Here is a 21,875-nt window from a genome sequence, read left to right as displayed (position 1 = left end):
GCTTTGCAGAGGCCATTTGAGCATGCGCGGTGGCCATTTTGTTTTCAGTGGCCTTTTTTTAAAAAAAAAGATTATTTTTAAAAATGGCCACTGCACATGCTCAAATGGTCCCTGCGAGGCCCTAGAGGCCAGCGGGGTGAGGGGGAATCTTTGCAAAAAAAAACCAGCCTTTAGGAAGCCCCCCAAAGGGGCTACAGGTAAAAATAATAATAATAAAAATATAATATAAGACACTGTACATGTATTCAGATTGGCACTATGTACAGAGAATCAGGGCTTGTGAATACTGAGCTGACGCTTAAGAGCTAGGATTGTATTCATTTGCTCTTACTTTGCTTCTTGTGATAAGTGAGTTAAATGTGATGTCTTGCTAATATGGCTATTAATGGTGAGTTTGTCTTTGAATCAGTGTGAAACCCTTAATATTAAGGCCCACTGGGAGTTTCTTGCTCTCTTTCTCTCATTTTAACTGTCTTTCTGAAAGACTAGAATATATTCCAAGCAGTGACACAGTTTACTCTGCATATCCTTTAATTATTTACAGAGCATCTGGGGAAAGTCAAATTCTCCACTGATTTTTAAAACTTATGTAATGGTGATGCTACAATGCATAGTAGAGAATTAGACAGGCACTTCTGCTTAGTTTTCCAAGTACATCTCCACATAGTATTTGGGTATTTCATGAGCCCCCACATACTGAAATTTGTAGTTTTCCAGCATTTTTTGGTCTGGTTAAGTCCACTGCTAAATAGTTTTTGAAAAATTAAAAGATTAAGGAGCTTGACTTGTATTTTTCAGCTGCTATTATGGTAAAGTTATCTGAAAGATGGGTGTCAGATGCTTGGACAGGGGGCGCAATTTCAGTGTTTGCCCTAGGCGCTATTTTCCCTAGATACACCTCTGATCAAGGGGAATAACAAAACCATCTTTAAATATATCAGAAGTAGAAAACCTGCCAGGGAGACAGTTGGACCCTTAGATGATGAAGGTGTGAAAGGGATTATTAAGGAGGATAAGGAGATTGTAGAGAAGTTGAATGAGTTCTTTGCATCTGTCTTCATGGTGGAGAATACTGACTATATACTCTCTCCAGTTTTTCAGGTTTCGCGGCTGAGGAACTGGGCGAATTTGAGGTGACAAAGGAAGATGTTCTAAACTGTCTTGAAAAGCTAAAAATTAACAAATCGCCAGGGCCAGATGGCATCCACCCATGAGTTCTGAAGGAACTCAAATGTGAAATTGACGATCTCCTATCCACATGCCTATTGACACTCTCAAAGAACTCCAAAAGGTTAGTGAGGCAAAACTTTCCCTTACAGAAGCCATACTGGTTCTCCTTCAACAAGGCCTGTTCTTCTATATGCTTAACAATTTTGTCCTTAAGTATGCTTTCCATCAATTTACCCGGCACCGAAGTTAAGCTAACTGACCTGTAATTTCCCAGTTCCCCCCGGATCCTTTCTTGAAAATTAATCTATGGAATTCCTTGCCCTGGGATGTGGTGATGGCCACCAGCTTGGATGGCTTTAAAAGGGATTTAGACAGATTCATTCAGGACAGGTCTATCAGTGGCTACTAGTCTGATGGCTGTGGGCCATCTCCAGCCTCAGAGACACGATGCCTCTCAATACCAGTTGCAGGGGAGCAACAACAGGAGAGAGGGCATGCACATACCTCTTGCCTGTGGGACCTCCAGAGGCATCTGGTGGGCAACTGTGTGAAACAGTATGCTGGACTAGATGGGCCTTGTGCCTGATGCAGCTGGACTATTCTTATGTTCTTAACTATAGACTTGTCTCCAACCATCCGTGGCTGGGCCAGACAATTGAGAAGCTGGTGGCCTCCCAACTCCAAGCAGTCTCGGAGGAAACTGATTATGTAGACCTAGTTCAAATTGGCTTTCGGGCAGGCTATGTGGTGGAAACTACCTTGGTTAGCCTAATGGGTTATCTCCAATAGGGAATTTACAGGGGAAGTGTGACGGTTGGTCCTTTTGGATCTCTCCACAACTTTTGATACTATCGACTGTCATGCCTTCGTTCAAGGACTCGGAAGATGAGTGGGAGGCAGTGAATTTACCTGAGGACTTTGAGAGCCCGCTCTGTGATCGGAGGGAGGAGGCACTCAAGATGGGCCAGGAGGAAGGCTTGGTAGAGGAGGAACCAGAGAAGCAGAGTGATGAATCCAAGGAGTTACTCTCACCACCGGTGTTTTCCCTCAGGGCATGCAGGCGCAAGATGCGGCGTGACCAGGTCAGGGAATTGAGATGCAGCAGCCGCTTGCAGCGTGCATGCAACTGATGAAGGGCGGCCGACTGGGTGGCATGCTGATTGATTCCAGCTGGAAAACTGCTATAAATGTTGCAGCTTCACTCTGGATGGACTGCTGGAGATAACTCATCAACAGCCTTGATACCTCTTTGTGTGACGGTGGAGGTGCCTTGGAACCTCAGATTCTGAACCCTTGGGATCTGACCCTGGACAGAGCCTCTTGCCTGCTTGAATGAAGTGTAGAACCAGAGACATCTCTTCTCCTACTACTGCATTGTAAATTACAGATGGCTCATTGAGTGTGGAGGGTTTACGACATTGACCAAAGTATCCTTCTGGAGCATCAAAGGGGGTTGGGGGCATTACTTTACAGTGGTTCTGCTCCTACCTCTCGGGCAGATTGCAGATGGTGTCCCTTGGAGACTGTCACTCTTCAAAATCAGAACTTTTGTATGCTGTCCCTCAGGGCTCCATGTTGTCTCCAGTGCTTTTTAACATCTACATGAAACTGCTGGGAGAGATCATCAGATTCAGTGCAGGGTGTTAGTATACTCTATGTCAACATCATCAGGAGAAGGCATAACCTCCCTAAATGCCAGCCTGGAGGTGGTGGACTGGATGAGGGATAACAGACTGAATCAAGATTCCCCCTGGGATCTGTACTGGGACCAGTTGTCGGACTCCCAGGGTACGAGGTGAGCTCCTAGCCCTTCTTAAACTCCAGAATGACTGGAGCAACCACCAAAAGGTCAGCCACAGGAGCAGCCAAGGGAGGAGGTTAGCTTGTCACCTGAGTCCTCCTCCTGGCTTGCTGCATTCAGCAAGTTCCCTCTCATGGAGAGCTCTTGGCTCACATACTCAGAAGCAGCCCCTCATCATCAGCTGCCTTGTCTTTTAATACACCAGTGCAAAACTGACAGGGCTTAAAGGCTACTTCCAGCCTTGTCCCCTTCCTGACCTTGCTTCCTGTTTCCTGCCACACCTAACCTAGCTGTTTCCCTAGAGCTGTTTCCTGGAGCTCTCCCTGCCTTGCCCTCTCAGCCCCACTAGGATCCAACCAACCTGAGCCATTCTCATCCCCACTGCCAACTAAAGGCTATGAAAGCCTCAGAGGAGAGATGCCACGCCCTTCTCCAGCCTCCCCAGGGCCACCCAAGCGACCAGGTAACATGGCATCCTAACACTGGTGCTTTTTAATGTATTCATAAATGATCTAGAAGCAGGGGTAAGCAGCAAGGTGGCCAAATTTGCAGATGATAACAATCTCTTTTGGGTAGTGAAATCCAAAACAGATTGTGAAGAGCTCCAAAAGGATCTCTCCAAACTGGGTGAGTGGGCAACAAAATGGCAAATGTGGTTCAATGTTGGCAAGTGTACAGTGATGCACATTGGGACAAAAAACCCCAACTTCAAGTATACGTTGATGGGATCTGAGCTGTCAGTGACTGATCTTGAGGTCGTGGTGGACAGCTCGTTGAAAGTGTCGACTCCGTGTTGAAAGGGGACTGAAAATAAAACTGCTAGAATTATAATGCCCTTATGCAAAACTATGGTGCAGCCATGCCTGGAGTACTGCGTACAATTCTGGTCACCACATCTAAAAAGGACATTGTAGAACTGGAAAAGGTGCAGAAGAGGGCAACCAAGATGATCAGGGGCCTAGAGCACCTTCCTTTTGAGGCAAGGCTATTTAGTTTAGAAAAAAAGATGACTGTGGGGAGACATGATAGAGGTCTATAAAATCATGCATGGTGTGGAAAAAGTGGATAAAGAGAAATTCTTCTCCCCCTCACATAACGCTAGAGCCAGGGGTCATCCCATGAAATTGATTGCCACAAAATATAGGACCAACAAACGGAAGTACTTTTTCACACAACGCATAATCAACTTGTGGAAATCTCTGCCACAAGATGTGGTAACAGCCAACAACCTGGATGGCTCTAAGAGGGGTTTGGATAACTACATGGAGGAGAGGTCTATCAACGGCTACTAGTCGGAGGGCTATAGGCCACCTCCAGCCTCAAAGGCAGGATGCCTCTGAGTACCAGTTGCAGGGGAGTAACAGCAGGAGAGAGGGCGTGCCCTCAACTCCTGCCTGTAGGCTTCCAGAGGCATCTGTTGGGCCACTGTGTGAAAAACAGGATGCTGGACTAGATGGGCCTTGGGCCTGATTCAGCAGGGCTGTTCTTAGGTTCAGATAAGATAGAGGTACTTATTGTGTGGGGTTGGGACATGAGAACATAAGAATATAAGAACAGCCCTGCTAGATAAAGCCCTAAAAGGCTTAGGCCCAGGGTATTTGAAAGAACATCTTCTTCATTATGAGCCCCACCGTCCATTGCGGTCATCCGTGGAGGTCTGTCTCCAGTTGTTGCCAGTTCGTCTGGTGGCCACACGGAGACAGGCCTTCTCGGTTGCCGCCCCGGGTCTATGGAATGCGCTCCCTATTGAGATACGATCCTCCCCATCTCTGACAATTTTTAAAAAATATTTTAAAACCCATCTTTTTACTCAGGCTTTTTCAGCTTCTTGATAATGTACAAGTTTTTAATTCTGCGATTGATTTTATGTGTTTTTAACTGTTTTATCATTGTGAACCGCCCAGACACACGAGTTTGGGGCAATAGAAAAGTGCAATAAATAAATAAATAAATAAATAAATATCCCAGGCCTAAGATGTTTAGGGCTTTATAGGTTATAACCAGCACCTTGTATTTTGCCTGGAAACTTATTGGGAGCCAGTGTAGCTCTTTTAGTATAGTAGTAATATGGTCTCTTCAAAATGATCTAGAGACTAACCAGGCTGAAGCATTCTGTACCAACTGCAGTTTCCAGACTACATACAAAGGCAGCCCCACATAGAGCACATTGCAGTAGTCATGTCTGGAGCTTACCATCATAGGTACCAATGTTCTGAGGTAGTTTACCTCAAGAAACATGGGTATTTGTTTCTCACATACCCAGGGACTAAGCCGTGTTTTATTTATAAGCCATGTAGGGCTTTATTTATTAAGCCGTGTAGGGCTTTATTTATTTAGTTATAAGTTTTAATTGTAAACCACCCTGAGCCATTTCAGAAAGGCGGTATGCAAATCAAATGAATGAATAGCACTTTGTATTTTGCCCGGAAACCTATAGGCAGCCAGTGTAACTCCATCAGAAAAAATATAAGGGGAGAGTGGTACTACTCAAAATAACAAAGAAAAAAATACCAACCAATGCAAGAAATAGAAACAATGCCAATATACGTATGAATGGAACTTCTTGAATCAGTGATATAAGTCACTTATTATAGTAAAACACTGAATATACATGAATCACTTGACAAGGTTTCACAATAAGTCCTTGTTTCCCAATGAGCTTCCTCAGAAGTGAAAGAACAATTGTTATGCCCCAAATGTGATAAACTTTACATCCTCCCTGGTGTATAGAGTTCTTCAAAATATCCTCCAAAAATGTTTCTTCAATTCCTCCAAAGGGAGTGTAGGTTGTATCCAAACATTCTTAGATTTCTCCAAGGGAGTTAGACAGAGTCCTTATAAATACAAAACACAAACCATACATAAAAGAAAACATTTGCAAAACATGAGAGAAAACATTTATACAATGTACTGAATATCATATGTTTACATCTAGAATTGATATATTTAAATTGATAAGAATGATTAAACTTAAAGGCAGATAAAGGTGGGGCTATAGTTATTATGAATGTACAGGACTATTTGCAGGAGGTTCAAAGGTTACTGTCAGATCGTGTAGCATATTCATTGATACCCCATGATCCAACAAATCACATTCATAATATTATTAAAATAACTTTACAAGAGGGATTGAATATGGGATATATAGATATGAACCTGCTCAGATTTTTACAAAATGATTATCCCAGGGTGCCTGTTTTTTATATTCTGCCTAAAATTCATAAGACAGGTTTTCCTCCACTAGGATGGCCCATAATATCAGGAAATAATTCGTTTGCTTGAACCTTTAGCTCAATATTTGGACAATATACTCCGACCCTTTGTTAAATTAATTCCTTCATACATTACACTACAGATTTCATTAGTTCGGTTGAGAATAAGTTAGTGCCAGCAGGTTCTGTGCTTCTTACGATGGATGTTACATCATTATATACTAATATACTTCATGATGAGGCTAGGTCAGTGGCAGAAGACACATTTGACTCCAGACATGATAAATATCCTCCTACTTGGTTTTTGTTGCAATTATTGGATATAGTTTTGGAGAAGAATTACTTTAGATTTAATCAACAATTTTTTATGCAGATTCAGGGTGTGGCGATGGGTAGCCCTATTGCCCCATCTTTGGCTAATCTCTTCATGGGAAGATTGGAATCCCATATTATTTGCAATGATAACAATCCATTTTTTTTATAATTTGCTTTTGTATAAGGGTTTCATTGATGACATTTTTATTATTTTTTCAGATAAAGAGAAGGTCCAGGCGTTTATTGAATGGATTAATCACATTCATGAAACAATTAAATTTGAGAGTCATATAAGTTCATCCAGAGTTTCATTTCTGGATGTCTATGTACATATTGGATTTGGCCATCGTATTTCTGTATTATTGTATACCAAGGAGACTGACCATAATACATATTTACATTATAGATCATTTCATTCATCTTATTTAAAAGATAATTTACCTTTGGGGCAGTTCCTCAGATTAAAAAGAAACAACACCCTGGACTCTGATTACAAGAAATCTGCCAGGACGCTTGAGGTACAATTGCTGAATAGGGATTATCCTTGGCATATTATTAAGAGAGCGAGACAACGTGCAGATGGCATTCAGAGGAGATGTTTATTTCAGACCAAAGATAAGTCCATACCACGCAGGATAACATGGGGATTGAATTATTCTTTACTAAGTAATAAAATTTAAAAAGTGGTTCTCAAATATTGGCCATTGGTTAATATCATTCCAGGTTGTGAGGAACCACCGCTGATTGGCTTAAGGAAAAATAAAAGTCTGTTTAACTATTTGATACACTCTGATATGCCACAGGAGAGGTTAGTTATGTCAAGGGTTAAGGGCCATTTCAAATGTGGGACGTGTGCTGCGTGCAAGTTTTCATTGCCCACTAAAGTCTTTCAACACCCTACTGGCAATTATGTTAAGCCTTTGGAAGATTTCTCCAATTGTAATTCTGTTTATGCCATATATGTTATTATGTGCCCATGTTTAAAGCTATATGTTGGCTGCACCATACGTCCGGTTAAAAAACGTATTTTAGAACATTACCACAGAATAAAGAATGGAGTATTAGAGGCACCACTCACAGAACATTTTTTGCTAGCTGGTCATCAGCCTGATGACTTTAAATTTGTGGTGATTTCCATCTTTAGAAAAGAAAAATTTAGATACTGTAACGTTGATGCAGTAAGATGGTTAAACAGACAAGAATCGTTTTATATACACAGATTAAATTCCCTGTCACCTTATGGTTTAAACAAGAATTTAGACTTATACTGTTTTTTATAATTGTGGTGCCCTAATTAAGCATGATGATTGCCAGATAGTGGCTGATTAGGAGGTTCAGCAGCTGAGAATGACTGAGTGTGTTATAAAACTGGAGTAAGACAGTTTGGTCAGTTCATCCAAGCAGGCTTGATAAGACTGGGTGTCAGCTTGGGCAGCAGTTTGTGAACCGTTGCAACTTTTGGGTAATTATCTTTGATGTAAACATATGAATTTGATGTAAACATATGGATTTCAGTACATTGTATAAATGTTTTCTCTCATGTTTTGCAAATGTTTTCTTTTATGTATGGTTTGTGTTTTGTATTTGTAAGGACTCTGTCTAACTCCCTTGGAGAAATCTAAGAATGTTTGGATACAACCTACACTCCCTTTGGAGGAATTGAAGAAACATTTTTGGAGGATATTTTGAAGAACTCTATACACCAGGGAGGATGTAAAGTTTATCACATTTGGGGCATAACAATTGTTCTTTCACTTCTGAGGAAGCTCATTGGGAAACCTTGTCAAGTGATTCATGTACATTCAGTGTTTTACTATAATAAGTGACTTATATCACTGATTCAAGAAGTTCCATTCATACGTATATTGGCATTGTTTCTATTTCTTGCATTGGTTGGTATTTTTTTCTTTGTTATTTTTAGTGTAACTCCATCAGCAGAGGTGTAATGTTGTCTCTCCGAAATGACCCAGAGACCAACCTGGCTGCCGCATTTTGAACCAACTGAAGTTTCCAGACTAAACGTAGCCCCACGTACAGCGCATTACAGAAGTCAAGTCTGGAGGTTACAAACAAATGTACCACTGTTTTGAGGTCACTGATCTCGAGAAATGAGTATTTAAGAGAACATCTTCTTTACCATGAGCCCCACTGCCGAATGAGATAACCTGGACAGATCTGTTTGCAGTTGCCATCCACTCGATTTCTGGTTACGCAGGGATGGATCTTCTCTGTTGCTGCCCCGAGAATTTGGAATGTGCTCCCTGCTGAAATTAGAGCCTCTCCATCTCCAACGGTTTTTAAAAAGTCTCTAAAGACTTGATTTTTCAACCAAGCTTTTTAACTAGACTGTGCTTTTGAATTAAATTGTATTAAGTTCTTCATTTTTATCTGTTTGACATAATTGTAAACTGCCCAGAGACAGAGATTTGGGGCAGTCCACAAATTTGAAAAAATAAAATAAAATAAATGTTAATGGTATTAATTAAAGGACAAAAATTCTATCAATCACAAAAACTACATCATCATCATTAAATTCATTTTGGGACATTAAGCCCCCAAAGACCCAGAAAGTAAAATTATTCCTTCCCACTCCGTGCGTGATAAAAATGCCATCCAACAAGCTCAGCTTCTGTGCAAGTCCGACTAATGAATGAATGGGGTTTGCATAGAAGCAAAGCATGGCAAGATTGTAGTCTGAAATGAACAAATACATAACTGACTAGTGCCTATCTTGAATGTTTTCATTAACATAAATGGTCATTATATAATTAGAATTTAATAAAAATTATGTTCCACAGCCTTTTTTAAAAAAATGATCAGACACCAGTGGGAATTTTAAAAAAGTTGTTCTAGTAAGAACTAATCTGCCTACTTTCTCTTCACTATCCCTATGACTAAATTTGGTTCAAATCAGTTAGGTGGTTCATAAGTTAGCCCACTTGCACCTCAAATGTTCACGTGCCCGCCTTGAATTGGGGTGGATGACATCATCACGATCCATGCCATTGAGGTGTCCCTGTGTGTCTTGTGGTAGAAAGCATGAACTTGCTCAGCAGGATCCACCCTGGTTGCATTTGAATGGGACACTACATGTGAGATACTCCCCTTAGGGGATGGGGCCGCTCTGGGAAGAGCATCTATCTGCTTGCATTTAGGAGGTCCCAAGTTCCCTCCCTGGCATCTCCAAGATAGGGCTGAGAGAGACTCCTACTTGCAACCTTGGAGAAACCACTGCCAGTCTGGGTAGACTATATTGAGCTAGATGGATCAATGGTCTGACTCGGTAGAAGGCAGCTTCCTATGTTCCTATGTCACTCAAGAACCAAATTTGGTTCAAATCCGTCAGGCTGTCCTCAAGTTGGCCCACTTGAGCCTCAAACATTCATGCATTCACCATTTTGGATCAGAGTGGATGACATCATTACAAACTATGTCATTGAGTTGTCCCTAAGTTTCTCTATAACTGTACCTGATTTGATTCATATTGGTCCAGACATTGCGAAATTGATAGCGGGACACACACATACATGGACACACATGGACACACACGCAGAATGCCAGGTGATCTCATAGGCTTATTGGAAAGTAGGCTAAAAATGCATAACACTGAGAATTATAATATTTATAACCTGCATTTTCTATAGCTAGGGGCCTATCATATTAGCCTTGGTTGTTTAATCATTAACCTCTTAAATCTAAGAGCTGGTGTCGTCTAGGAGGCTAAGAGACTGTATTGTGAACCAGGAATTCTACCAGGAACTCAGTATGGGACCTTGAACAAGCCACATCTCTCAGACCAACTCCCTAGCTGCAATAACGATACTGGTTTATCTTATAAGTTTTTGTAAGGATTACTGAATGTTAATAGTCCAACATATATATTACATGGCGCCAGAATTGAATGCTTGTTTTGAGCAATGTCCTCGCTGCTTGAGCATGTGCTCTTTCCCTCTTCCTCTTTATATGATATGAAGAAGGATTCACTTCCTATGATGGCTTACAACAATCCAAGTACTGAGCAATCCCTGCATATTCTAGCCAGAATTTTAAGATAAACCAGGATCTCAAGCAGGGACATAAGCCAGGATTCAAATGTCACAACAGATCCTGGTTTGTTCTAATCAAGGATAAGAAGAAGAATCCTTCGTCACAGGCATGCACACTGAGGTTAGGAGACATCAAATGAAACAAAAGAATCCAGTTCTGGCTCCATGTGATGTCTGAACTGGGTCATTGGGACTTCTATGCCAGCCTGAGCTCCATGGAGAAAGGGTGGGGGTGGAATAAAGATGTAACTTAAAATAATCATATTGTCCAGATTTATTAAAGAATCAATATTATTATTAAATCAAAAACTAATGAGAAGCTGTATGCCCAATTTTTAAAAAGTATGAAACAAATTATTATAGGGCTATCCAAAGGCTAGCCAGACAGAAACATATTTGTCCTTTCTACAAACCTGCATTGCTGAGTTCAGGCAAGACTCTTTCACAAGGAGCTCAGAAGGAATTCTATGAATTCACCTGAAGAATCATTTTAAATTCTATTTTATTTTTAACTCATCAAATATCCTTAGGAATATGAAAAACTCACAGCGCTAACAATGAATGTAAACTTCACATGCTGTTTTAGGAATTTGCAACTGCCCAAAACTGTAAGGATAGCAAGCTACAACCCATTTTCAGAATTCCTTGCTTTCAGACCCTCTAAACAAGCAATTCCATAGCCAGAAAGTAGGACAAAACCACACAGGGAAGGCTTTTTAAATTTTTAATTAACTGCAATACATCTACAATAATGAGTAGCTGTATGGAGACCACATTATTATCTGAAGGTATTTGAGCTTTCAAACAAGCCATTTAAGAAAGGCTTACTGCTTTGGGTTTTTTGTTTTGCTTTTGTTTTTTTGTTTTTTTGATAATGTAGGCTGTTTCCGATTATAAAGGAAAGCTTTTAATTATGATTAGAGCAGCCTAATTCAAGCAATAATTTGGTTCTTTTAGTTAGCAAGCATCTATTAAAAACAAAGCAATTAAGGTTAAATGAGTTGAGGCACTTAAAGTTCTCTCCCACCTATAATAATATAATAGTAGGGGAGGATATGTCAGGGACTAATTCAGACCAGAAGACACATGTTTCAAACAAGTTTGTGTTCCTCTGTTAATAACAGGGTTGGATTTAATGTTTTACCAAAGACCAGCATATTAGTAAGTTAGAAGTTTAACAGAACATCAGTTTGGAAAAAGACATAATCATGCAGAAGAGATCTATTACTCAACCCTTTCATTGTGCCTCACTCCCTGAAACCTATTCCTGAAGTTTTATAAAACAATGTAGATGGTCAGAGAAAAGCAAAACAACATTAGCTCTATCACGTAATTAAGCTATTCTGGGACTGAGAGCCCTTTTTTGCAGTAGTTCTCAAAACACTGTACTTGTACTGCCCCACCCCCAGTATCTTAATAGAAATAAAGGAAAATATTGAATATTCAAGATATTCTTACAAGTTTCTCCTATATGCTGAGAAGGCAAACTGCTTTTCAATGTCCGAACTTAATCTGAAATGCAGCTTGCTTCTTCTGTTGTGCGTGGGACTGCAGCAGAAACTTTCAAGGATGGAAGGATGATAACACAACCATGTTGAGACAAGCAGATTACAGAGTGAGAAAGTAAGAGATTTTTAAAGTGTTCTCTGAAGAGATTAATGTAAAGTAAGAAATTGTCCACAAAGAAAGAAGTCTAAAAATCAGGGTTCCATGCAGTGTTCCCACCAATTTTTTTCATCAGTGAGCAGAATGAGTTTTTTTCTGGGTGGCAGTATCAAGGCAGTGTGCACAAATGTGCATTATTATGTGCCACTATAGATACAACACACAAAGTCACCAAAAATATGGAAGGAAAGAAGTGTACTTTACAATTCTATTTATAGGTCTTTTTAAAGAGTAACTGTATTTGCCATTGATGGTTAAAAATGGCCTATAAAATAATAATAATAAATAAAACTTGTTTAACTTCTGTTTATTTACATTTGAGTTCATCCTTGCTTTCTTATTCTTATCCTGTAAAACGTTGATTGCCTAAGTGTTTGTTCCCGCTATAATTTGATAGTCACACATCAAACTCCCCATTTCCTTCCAAATATCCTGGAGATTGGAGCTAACACATGCCTTAGCCAAACTAACTGCTTGCCAAAGGGCCTTAACTGCAGATTGATTTGTATGTTTTTGTTCTATCTTTTGGAGCTGATTTGAACCTTCAAGGCAGGTAATAAAACAAGAAATTTAAAGATAGATAAACATAGGAAGCTGCCATATACTAAGTCAGACCATTGGTCCATCTAGCTCAGTATTGTCTACACAGACTGGCAGCAGCTTCACCAAAGTTGCCATAGGCAGGAGTCTCTCTTAGTCCTATCCAGAGGCGTATCTAGGGAAAATAGCGCCTAGGGCAAACGCTGAAATTGCGCCCCCTGTCCAGGCATCTGACACCCATCTTTCAGATAACTTTACCATAATAGCAGCTGAAAAATACAAGTCAAGCTCCTTAATCTTTTAACATTTCAAAAACTATTTAGCAGTGGACTTAGCCAGACCAAAAAATGCTGGAAAACTACAAATTTCAGTATGTGGGGGCTCATGAAATACCCAAATACTATGTGGAGATGTACTTGGAAAACTAAACAGAAGTGCCTGTCTAATTCTCTACTAAGCATTGTAGCATCACCATTACATAAGTTTTAAAAATCAATGGAGAATTTGACTTTTCCCAGATACTCTGTAAATAATTAAAGGATATGCAGAGTAAACTGTGTCACTGCTTGGAATATATTCTAGTCTTTCAGAAAGACAGTTAAAATGAGAGAAAGAGAGCAAGAAACTCCCAGTGGGCCTTAATATTAAGGGTTTCACACTGATTCAAAGACAAACTCACCATTAATAGCCATATTAGCAAGACATCACATTTAACTCACTTATCACAAGAAGCAAAGTAAGAGCAAATGAATACAATCCTAGCTCTTAAGCGTCAGCTCAGTATTCACAAGCCCTGCTTCTCTGTACATAGTGCCAATCTGAATATGTGTACAGTGTCTTATATTTTTATTATTATTATTTTTACCCGTAGCCCCTTTGGGGGGCTTCCTAAAGGCTGGGTTTTTTTTGCAAAGATTCCCCCTCACCCCGCTGGCCTCTAGGGCCTCGCAGGGACCATTTGAGCATGTGCAGTGGCCGTTTTTAAAAATAATCTTTTTTTTTTTTAAAGGCCACTGAAAACAAAATGGCCACCGCGCATGCTCAAATGGCCTCTGCAAAGCCTGGCATGACCTAGAGCCTCACAGAGGCCATTTGAGCATGCACGGTGGCCATTTTGTTTTTGGCAGCCATTTTTTAAAAAAGATTAATTTTACAAAATGGCGCCCCCTTCAAGTGGCGCCCGGGGCACGTGCCCTGCCTGCCCTACCCCTAGATACGCCCCTGGTCCTATCTGAAGAAGCCAGGGAGAGGGACTTAGAACTAATTAAACCAGGGTTTCTTATCCTTGGGCCCCCAGATGTTGTTGGACTACAACTCCCATCATCCCTGGACATGGCCTTTGTGGCTGAGGATGATGGGAGTTGTAGTCCAACAACACTTGGGGGCCTGAGGTAAATAAACCCTGAATTAAACTATAATGTTACAAACAAAATACACCAGAACAGTGTGTGCTGTTCAAAGTTGAATGCCTGATTATTATGGCACTTGTGTTTAGGGGTTCGTGTTAAAGGCAACTGAACTTCTGTTCCAATTACTGTGAGAACTTCCCTGAACCAGTTTTCAGGTTTGTTTCAGCTCCCTGCTTTTAATCTTGAGACCAAAATCACCCTGAATATCTGCCTCCCTGGATCCTTTACTCTATTGGATCAATAGATAAATTGCCTGTTGTAATCTTATGTGTTTCCCCCAGGCAGTGTTCCCTCTAAGGCGTGTGCGTGTGTGCACACTCACATGGTTTTTGATGTCTGCTCACTTAATCTTAGATCCAGCTCAGGTTGAATCAGGAAGGCCACATTATGAATGCATGTGCGCGCACACTGCCTTGATACTGCCGCCCAGAACAAAATTCATTCCGCACAGAGATGAACAAAATTAGAGAGAATGCAGCCCCCAGGCTTCCCCCAGGAGTGCTAACACACACACACACACACACACACACACACACACACACACACACACACAGAAGGAAAGTGTAAAGGGCACTGCACAAACTTTTTTTTAACTCCCCCGCCCTCAACATTCTGCCATTTACATTGGCAGATTCTTGCTTGTTGCCTCCTCACAGCAGCCACATGGTGATGCTGAGGAGGCTCTGGGCTGCCGGGAGCCACCACCACCTCCACCTCCGTCCTCCTCTGACTCTGTCTGCAGATCTCAACAGAAATCTCACAAGAGGGGACTTTGGACTCTCCCATGAGACTTGGGATGAGATCTGCAGCTGGAGTTGGAGGAGAAGGAGACCCTGTCGGGGCAGGAGGAGGCGGCCCGCCCAGGAGAGGGGGAAACCAAGACTTTGGCAGGCAGTTGGTGGGAGCAGCAGCGCAACAAGACTGTGTGCCTGCCAGCAAAAGCTGTGGGTGGGTGGGGGTGTGACATTTTTTGCACACACACACACACACACACACACACACACACACACACACACCTACCTTAGAGGGAACAGTAGTTCCATGTGTTTATACTCATCTCTTATACACAGAAGATCCTTCATTGATTCAAATGGTAGACCCAAAATATACTCCTGGATTTCCCCCACTGATACAAATGGAAAAACTGTTCCATGTCAGAAAGTTCTATGTATGCATAAGTGCTCCTATACTCAGGAACTGAAGTGCTTGTAAGGGGTATATCAATACAGTTGCTACCAAATCAAATAATTTCCAAAACTCCAATCCAGAATTTATATCTGCTGCATGGCTAGTGCAACTTCCCTCCAGGATTTTGAGGTTGAATTTAGCCCTCTTTACAGTTGAAAATGTGAGAGAAAATATTGGTTTTCTGCTGCGAAGCTGCCACCTCCTCCTAGCTTCCCTCTCATTGGGCCAATGAGAACAAAGCTGCTGCTGTGATCAACAGAAAGGAAAGCAATAAAGCATGAACACCAATGAAGAGGAAATGGAAGAACTTCTGTCTTCCTCTTTTATACAATCATATTAGCACTTTTGGACTGGGAACCCTAGAGATGTGCACAAATAAGATTTTGCAATTCATTTCAAGCTTGAAACAAATTGAAAAATCCTCAAATCAATTCATCAAAACTGCAGACACCAAAGTCTGTTGGGTCGTAGGGCATGATGGATGATCAACCCACAAAAGAAATGGGAAAGCAGGCAATTTTTAAAAACAGTTTAATCTTTTCTCCCAAACCCCATTCTCCCAAACCCCAAATGCCTATCATCCAACACACTTTGGTGTCTCTAGGACCTACCCATGGGAAACAATGGGGTGTTTCGTGTTCTCCATTGTTCCATATGGCCGAAACAAACTGTACTCATAGAATGCATATGACAAGTTTTGCATTGCAATTTGCAATGCATTTTGTGTCCCTGCCTTGCAAAACATTACAGATTAGAAGCACAAAGGAATCACAACTTTTTAAAAACACAGTCCAAAAACAGCCAAAAAATTAATCACTGGCCTAGAATCCACTGCCAACCACAGTGCCTGCACTGCAGTAACATCATTCACCGAAGTTACTCTCTTGTTCACAATTATGACTCCTTATTTCAGCTTTGCAATAGCTGCTATAGCAGCAGCACCCTTAGCAGCAAGCAAGCATAGCTCAACTTGAACAATGTCTTCAGACACATTTTGACTCAGTACACCTTGCAGTGCAGAATGCGGATTACAGAGAAGACCAGAACAGTGAGTGAAGCACAAGTTACTCATGGCCAGACATGGGGTTCATCACAGCAATCACCAAGAAGTGTTTTACACACACACACACACACACACACACACACACGAGTGAGCGAGAGAGAGCTAGAGAGTGCTGAGCTGTCACTGTTCATTTCTTGCTACAACACCATCTCACAGACAGACCAAACCACAACTCAAGGAAGGAAGGAAGGCTCCCAAGTTCTGCCTTTGTCAATCTAAGATGCTGCAAAACCAGATAGTTAATATTTATTTATTTATTTATTTATTTAAAATATTTATACCCCGCCCCTCCAGTGCAATCCTGCTTGGGGTGGCTTACAACAATAACATAGTCACAGATACAAGTAATAAAATTATTTTTTTAAGTCAGATTAAAAACAATTATTAGGTTCAAATTAAAACTGAAAATTATAAAACGCTAAAGAAGCTAAAGAACCTACCAGATATAACAAAACAATGATATTAAAAAGCTTCCTTTAAAAGGTGTGTTTTAAGATGTTTTTTAAAAACACTGAGGGAGGGAGCATGGCGAAGCTCTTCAGGGAGGGCATTCCAAAGCCGATGGGCCACAACTGAAAAGGCCCTGTCTCTAGTCCCCACCAACTGGATCTCTGTTAGTGGCGGGGTCATGAGCAGGGCCTGAGATGATGATGGTGGGGGGGGGGCTGGCAGATTCATATGGGCGAATGCGGTCCAACAGGTACCCCGGCCCCAAGCCATGTAGGGCTTTAAAGGTCAATACCAGCACCTTGAATCTAGCCCGGAAGCAGACCAGTAGCCAATGAAGCTGATGCAGGATGGGTTTAATACTCGTGAAGCAATCCGCATCCACGAGCATCCTTGTGGCAGCATTCTGAACCAGCTGAAGCTTCCAAACAGTCTTCAAGGGCAGCCCCATGTAGAGCGCATTGCAGTAGTCCAATCTGGATGTTAAGAACGCATGAGTGACTGATGTCAGGTCTGACTTTCCCAAGTAGGGTCGCAGCTGGCATACCAGCCATTGTTGATAAAAGGCACTTCTGCACACCACTGCCACCTGCGCCTCCAAGGACAGTGTTGGGTCCAGAAGCGCTCCCAGGCTGCAGATTTTGTCTTTCAGGGGGAGTGTGACCCCTTCCAAGACCAGATTTTCCTCATTACTTGGATGATCAGTTCTACCAACCCAGAGCACTTATCTGGATTGAGTTTCAGCTTGTTTGCCCCCATCCAGTCCAGAACAGCTTCCAAGAACTTCCCCCCATCCAGTCCAGAACAGCTTCCAAGAACAGCTTCCAAGCAGAGCATCCACTGCCTCCCTGGTGTCTGCTGACTTAAAAGATAGATAGAGCTGGGTGTCATCAGCATATTGATGGCATCGCAGCCCACACCTACGGATGACCTCTCCTAGGGGCTTCATGTAAATGTTAAACAGCATAGGGGGCAGAATAGATCCTTGTGGGACCCCATAGGGCAAAAGCCAAGGGGTGGAGCAGGCATCCCCCAGCACCACCTTCTGAGTACGACCTCCTAGGTAGGAACGGAGCCACCGTATAACCAATATAGCAGCAACAGCACAGCATATTATATTCAGTGCTGAAAAAAGATAGCCACAAAAACAAACCTTCCTTGATTCTTTCCTTCCTTCTCTCCTGAGGTATCATCTTCAAGGGCACACTAAGGGTTTTCTCTGCCTCTCCTCCCAAGGCCATTTGAAAATATTTTGAAATTTCTTTCTTTTTTGTCCCCCCTCCCTCCCTCCAGCTAATGGGGGCACAGTTAACCATGACAACACTTGATTTGTATGATAACAAGCCAACCAAGAAGCAAGGAGATCTCAAGCTAATCAGAAGTCAGTGCCAGAAAACCAATCAGCAAAGGGGAAAAGAGGACTCCGAATGGTGCCCAAATCACTCAACTCAATTCAAGCTCAAATATAGTTTGTTTTGATTCAAACCAGAAACAGGCCCTTTATTTTAAGGGCATTTCATTTCAAGTTTGAACCCCTTGAATAGTAGTGTGCACGGATCGGTTCGGAGGCCATTCCACTGGCCTCCGAACCGATCCGGACAAGGGGTGGTTTTGGTTCGGGAGGGTTGGGGGGGGTGTTCCATTAAGGGCGGGGGGGGGCTTTACTCACCCCTCCCGCGCTTTGCTGCTCTGGCGCCATAATTATTTTTAAAAATGCGCCGCAGAATTGCTCGTTGCTCGCCGCTCCGGGGCTCCTTCTTGACTTCAAAATCGGGCGGCAGGATACTTCCCTGCCGCCCCCGAAGCCCCCTCAAGCCATTTGAGCTCTTGAAATCTCGCCCGGACCGAGTGCTAAAGCGCTCGGGCAGGCGGCGGGGAGATGTCTGTCCGTCCGCCCGCCCCCTTCCCTGCCTTCTGCGAAGTGCAGGGAGCCTTCTGCGCGCGCGTGCGCAGAAGCAGGGAGCCTTCTGCGCACGCGCGCGCAGAAGGCTCCCTGCACTTCGCAGAAGGCAGGGAAGGGGGCGGGCGGACGGACAGACATCTCCCCGCCGCCCGCCCGAGCGCTTTAGCACTCGGTCCGGGCGAGATTTCAAGAGCTCAAATGGCTTGAGGGGGCTTCGGGGGCGGCAGGGAAGTATCCTGCCGCCCGATTTTGAAGTCAAGAAGGAGCCCCGGAGCGGCGAGCAACGAGCAATTCTGCGGCGCATTTTTAAAAATAATTATGGCGCCAGAGCAGCAAAGCGCGGGAGGGGTGAGTAAAGCCCCCCCCGCCCTTAATGGAACCCCCCACCCCAGTGCCGAGCCTCAGGTCCGCGGTCCGGTGCACACCCCTACCCTTGAAACTGACCAATCTGAACTCAAATCTATTTGACCTCGAATTGATTTGCACATCTCTACCCTGGAAGAAGGAGAAGATTCCTTTATGGTAGGAATATGTGTCGTATTGTAATAAGCAAAACAGCAGCAAGTTAATAAAGTGACACAAATTATTTTGAAGTTGAACTAAATTCTTCATTGATTGGAGACCAATTTTAATCAAGAGTAAAAAAATTTAATCAGCAAAATTAAAGGACTTGTGGGAACTGTTAAAGACGATGTTGCTTTAAGATAGGGCCTCAGCCTGCTTAGTAATTGTTACAGGCTAGGAGAGGTTTAACGACTATTCCTAGGCAGTGAGTTACTCCACTGCTAAATTCAGGCTGATGACATTTTCAGGGGCCTGCCTCAGATTTGTTTCAATTTTTTAAAATTAAATTGTGACAGAAACCCAGGTACCTGCTGTCAACACAAGGCACACAATGATAAACTTTAGAGCTGGCCTTTCCTTCTAATAATGGATGATAACTTTCATTGATTTAAAATGCAAAATTGTTATACCTCATTCATTACCCCCCCCCCAAAGTACACACTGAGTGACATACAAATGTATTTAAGCTTACTTGAAATGTAAAGGCCCACACAGGCCTCTTAATAGGCTACAAATGTCTCTCTGCTAGGGTGGATAAAAATCAATGTGTGTTTTTAAAAATGAGATTTATTTATATCAGATTTTTTAAAAACATAAATAAAATAATGAGGTTAAAATTAAATCTCATTACAAACATGTTACACCAGCATTTACAGTCTTAAAAATGAATTAATAGCTCTCTCACAGACACTGAGTTACCTACCAATCAAATATGGGCATTCATTTCAGCTTCAGCTCATAAAAACTGCTCTACTCACAAAGTATTTGTATGCACTAGGCAAAGTCTGAAAATTACATCCTCAATGAAAGTATGAAGTACAGTCATCCTTCGCGAACCGCAAGGGTTCCATTCTGGCAAAACCTTACTATTGGTAAATTTGTGGTTGGTGAGCAATTGAAATCAATGGGAATCAGGGAGTTTGGGGAACTGTGGTTGCAAAAAAAAGATCAAAAATCAAGGAAAAAATACAAAAAATTGCCAAAAATCACCAGGGGTCCCTTAAAATCACCAAGAATAAGCAAGAGGAGTGAGCCAATTGAGCCTCTGGAAAATTTTGAACCCCCCACAATCACTTGAAGGTACTTTTGAACCCCCCAAAACCACTCAATATCACTTTAAATCATGAGGATTGGCAGGGTCAGCAAGAGGATTGAACCTCTGAACAACCCAGAATTGCAGAAAAAGTCCCCAAGCCACTAAAAAAGCGCAACAAACCAGATAACCAGGTCGGGGTTAGCGAGACTGGTCACAATTTCCCAGTCACGGATACTCAAAACTGTGCCTGGGAAAACTGCTGTTGGCAAGGGATGCGTGGACGTAACGTTCATTGGGCAAAGGGATACAATTGTCTCCCGGCCCGGCTGCCTCAAAGGGCCCCCTCAGGAGGCCCCGTGCAATGTGGTGTGGTGAGGACACAATGGGAGGGTGCTTTCCCTGCCTTCAAAACTTTTGAATCAAAAGGCAAAAACTCCACCTGTGTGGTCTATAGTTTTGACATGTCATCAAAAGTGTAGACTAGACACACACACACACACACACACACACACACACACACACACACACCGCTGATTGGGCAGGCAAAATCATGTGCGTCATCTATAGTTCTAAAGTATAGACTGGCTACACCCCTCCCGCCGATCATTAGGCACGCATAAATAAGTACTAGGACTTGGGGGGAAGTCTCTTTCTACCACTCCCCTCTACTGCTCTTCGCAGCTGAAGCCACAACCTGCCCTGCTCTGCTCCATCCAGTCCAAGTGACCAGCAGATGGTGGGAATTAAAGCCAACACAAGACCAGCTCCGTGCTCACTCGGCCAGCCCAGATCTTCCAGAGTAGCCCAGCATAGTCCCTGTGGACAGCAGCAGCGCTAAGATCCCAAAATCAGAGCCGCACGGGCGGCCGCATCGCCATGGAAGAGAGAAGCCAAGCCAAGTGTTCAGGTGTGCAGTTCTTTCATGCCTTTACGCCTTTGAGGGGTTGAATGGATGGGCGGTGTGAATCACATATTATTTGCGTTTGTTTCCTTGTTAAAATTAAATCTCTTCAGAAGCCAACGTGGCAGTGTCGAGGAGCCTTTCCCGCCCAAACTGGTAAGAGGCCAGTAACACCCTTGCCCCTCACCTTCTCCCTCCACAGATTCCCACCTTTTCCCTTCCATTATGTTAACTACTTGTCGTTGTTTGTGAGGTAGTCGTTGGCTGGGGTGTTAGGGAGTCTAGCTGAGGAAGAGCTAGGAGGCAATCCTGAGGCGATCCACAAAGCAACCTTCTGTTGAGCACCACCCCGCCTCCTGAAAGGTTTTCTTGGGGCTGTTACACACACGTGTGCTGCAGGGAGTGAGGCAACAACTTTACTCGCAATAATCACATAAATTAATGGAGAAAATCTGGGCATTGACTGCGCGGGGAGGGAGGTGCGGATCATTTCTCACCCTCTCACACTTCCCACCTCTTTTGCCAGGTATGTCTTCCCTGGGGTGGGGGTGTAAAACCTAGAAAGCCAGCCTTGTACAGTACAGGCATGGAAAGTAGCATCTTCCAACAAAGAAA

General features: G+C 42.7%; 1 protein-coding gene across 10 annotated transcripts in view; it reads right to left on the bottom strand.

Moving 5' to 3' along the window:
• SCUBE1 (signal peptide, CUB domain and EGF like domain containing 1) overlaps positions 1 to 21,875 on the bottom strand; it is a 514,482-nt gene that overhangs the window by 448,366 nt on the left and 44,241 nt on the right. The window lies entirely within an intron of this gene.

This window comes from Hemicordylus capensis, chromosome 5 (assembly GCF_027244095.1).
Source record: "Hemicordylus capensis ecotype Gifberg chromosome 5, rHemCap1.1.pri, whole genome shotgun sequence".
Classification (NCBI taxonomy): domain Eukaryota; kingdom Metazoa; phylum Chordata; class Lepidosauria; order Squamata; family Cordylidae; genus Hemicordylus; species Hemicordylus capensis.
This window is presented reverse-complemented; position numbering and strand designations above follow the sequence as displayed.